Consider the following 329-nt stretch of genomic DNA (forward strand, 5'->3'; position numbering starts at 1 on the left):
CAATACTGTTATAAAACTCTGAAAACAAGAGGGCGAGGCCTCCCTGACAAGGAGCAGGGCATGCCGGGTAACAGCGAGGGAGCCTGCCAGGCCACGGTGGAGCCGGGCAGGAGCCCAGCTGGCTGCGTACCTGGGTGCCTGCCCCCGTCTAGCCCACCAGCCGTGCCATCCCCAGTCCAGAGGGGAAGGAACTGAAAGGAAACGGGGGGCAGAGACGCGCTTGAAAAGGGGAAGTTGTATGTGTTCCCCGTTCTCTGATCTGATGGGAATGCACTAGACTGTGAAACTTCCTCCTCCCCACCTCCCTCCCTCTCCCTCCCTCCCCTCCC

This window comes from Myotis davidii, unplaced genomic scaffold (assembly GCF_000327345.1).
Source record: "Myotis davidii unplaced genomic scaffold, ASM32734v1 scaffold622, whole genome shotgun sequence".
Taxonomy (NCBI): domain Eukaryota; kingdom Metazoa; phylum Chordata; class Mammalia; order Chiroptera; family Vespertilionidae; genus Myotis; species Myotis davidii.